Raw genomic sequence first — 2,801 nt, forward strand, 5'->3', positions numbered from 1 at the left:
ATGCTTATATTATACAGTTCATGCCCATTCTGCTTCCACTACCACTTCCCCGCTGCCTTGGAGAGTTTCAGAAAATTTCTTGTGTGGTTTCTCTAAGCATTGATAGTAAAACCAAAGAGAGATAGTTCGGCCCTTCAAAGCCTTCAATGACTGTCTCTTTGATTTGACTCCAGAAGTCACTGAAATAGATCAGAGCAGGACATACTCCAAGTCAACAATGGACACTAGGTGGAGAAGTCCCTCACCATTCTTTTTATCAAGTAAGTGAGCCAAACAAGAGTGCTCTGTCACTCAGTGACAAGTGAACAACACAGTCAAACTAGACATATCATGACCAAGGTTGGCGCCCTCTCCGGAGGGTCTGGGCAGCTGGGGGCGGGGAGGGAGGGGTTCCTCGGGAATCTGTGCCAGGTTCCCGAGGGCCGGGGGAGGGTTTTGTTTCAAACAGGCGCCTCCAAGGGCCCAGATTGGAAACAGATGTGTTGCAGGGTCAGCGGGAGGGAAGGGGAAGCGACGGGCGAGGAGAGGAGGAGCAGGGAGGGCAGGCACCGGGGAGCCCGGAGGCCGGGACCGAGGGGAGAGGACGGACGGGACTGGAGGGACAGAGAAGGCGGAGGAAGGGACACGACGCAGGAGAGCAAGACCGAGGGAGCAGGAGCCAAGAGAGTGGGGAGCAGATGGAGAGCAGGGCTGGGAGAGAAGAACGGAGAGGACGGCTCTGGGCGACGGAAGCGCCGCCCGCGCCCCTGTCACCCCGCTGGAGTCCTGAGGCCCCGGAGGCCCCGACGCCCGGGCTGCAGGGTGCGGGGCAGCACCTCCAGGCTGTGCGCGCGGGAGGCTGGAGCTGACAGGGAGCCTGTGAATATCTGAGATGCCAGGGCCTGAGCGGGCAGGAAAAGGAAAAAACTCACCTATACAGGAGCGAAGTGCGGTCTCACCAGGAGACAGGACCACACCTCAGCCAGAATTCAGAAGAGTGAGCACCTGGCCCCCAGAGAACTAGCCCTGGTCTTGACCTGACCATCCGGGCGACCTTGGACAGTCTATTCACTACCTGGGGCTTCGGTTTCCTTAGCTCGAACAGGACCCACGTGGGTCCGAAGCCCTTCCCGGGCCCCACGGCCACACGGCCTGACACGCCCCGGCTCTGACAGGCCTGATGCCTGGGAACCTCAAACGAGGGTGAAGAGGCACTGAAGTCACCCTGAACTAGCTGCCGAGAAAGCTCCCCGCTCTCTCTTTTGCCCCCCCCCCCTTGTTTTTAAAACCTTACAAACCAACCGAGGCCATCTGCCTGGGCCAGGGGAGAGGTGAGGAGGCGGACTGGCTGGACTGTTGCTCACGGGGCAGGTGAGGGGTCACGTTCCCTGAGCTCTTTCAGGTGCCACCGGGTGGGGCAGTCCTGCTCCCTGCACAGCGGGCATCTCTAGATCGCGCCTCTGCCACCTTCAGGGGCCTCTGCCCTGAGCTTCCAGGAGACTCGAACATCAGAGCTGCCTTCTTAAAAACAGCGGCCATTCCTTAAGCACTTGTTATACTGAGCGCTTTATATGTACTATCTTGTTAGCGCACTTCTTTGTATGCCAACCCTGTTGCCACCCACTTCATTCCCATTTCACAGATGAAGAAAGCAAGGTGGAAAGAGGTCGGATAACCTGCTCAAGGCCATCAGCTCATAATTAGCAGAGATGGGATTTGACTGTAAGTTGTCTGCCTCCAGGCATTGCTCACAAAACTGCCTCCGTCACCGCAGAAGGCTCTTGGTGATGCTCTGTGGTGACGGCCAGAGGAGTCCTGTGCATGGACCGGGAGCGGTCAGTGTGCTCCTGCCTGCGGGAGGGACCTGGGACGGGAAGTGGCACCTTCGGGCACCAAGTGCAAGGTGGCTCTGCCCACAGTCACTGACATCGGCCGGCCTTGATGATGGTTCTCCTCTTAGTTCATGAAAGAGAAACTGACCAAGACATGAATCAAAAGATGCCGCTGATTCCCTGATTCCCTGCCCGTCCGTACTGGGTGCCTCCTGTGTGTAATCACGCCTCTGGCTGGCACTGTCTTTATAATGGAAGCTGCCCCTCATGACTGCTTTCTCTTCTCAGTTGTCTTTACAAACTAAAAGCCATGTAGAAGGGAAAAGATGGACCGCTGACTTGGAATTCTGCCCAAGCAGAAGCTCAGCACTCACGCCTGCTGTGAAGCCTTTCCACGTCTATGCTGGCGGCACACAGGCTCACACTCATGACATCCAAGCCCTAAGTCGATGAAACTGTTCAAGTACGAAGTCACAGGGGAGAGGAGCTAAAGGTCAGGACAAGGGACAAGGCAGGAGGCCTGAGATGAGGTCGGTAAACAGACAGGCATCCGAGGGGAGCAACACTGAAGGAACCCCTCGCTGTTGACATCCCCATGGGCCGGAGCCCTTGGGGAGCACTCTGTGGGCTGGATGACCCTTATTTGCAGAGTGGCTTTGGGCCATGGTATTCCTGAGCGTCCTTAGCCAAGCCAGGAAGAAAACCCTGAGTTGCCTGAATCCTAAAATTATCTAATCCCTTGAAGGAGCAATTCCGAGGCTGCTTCTGGCCACTGCGGGGTGGTGTCTGGCCTCTCTTTTCTAGAGAATGCACAGTCTTGGGAGAGAGTCGGGAGGGCAAAGAGTCACCGTCCAAACAAGGAGATCTGCCAATGAATCAAATCAAATGTCCCGCCTCTCTGAATGAATAAAAAACACTACCATGAGCTCTATGGAGGAGAGGGAAGGGAGACTTCATGGGCTCCCCAAACTCCAACCCCTCCTCCGACTA

The sequence above is a fragment of the Myotis davidii genome, unplaced genomic scaffold (assembly GCF_000327345.1).
Source record: "Myotis davidii unplaced genomic scaffold, ASM32734v1 scaffold803, whole genome shotgun sequence".
NCBI lineage: Eukaryota > Metazoa > Chordata > Mammalia > Chiroptera > Vespertilionidae > Myotis > Myotis davidii.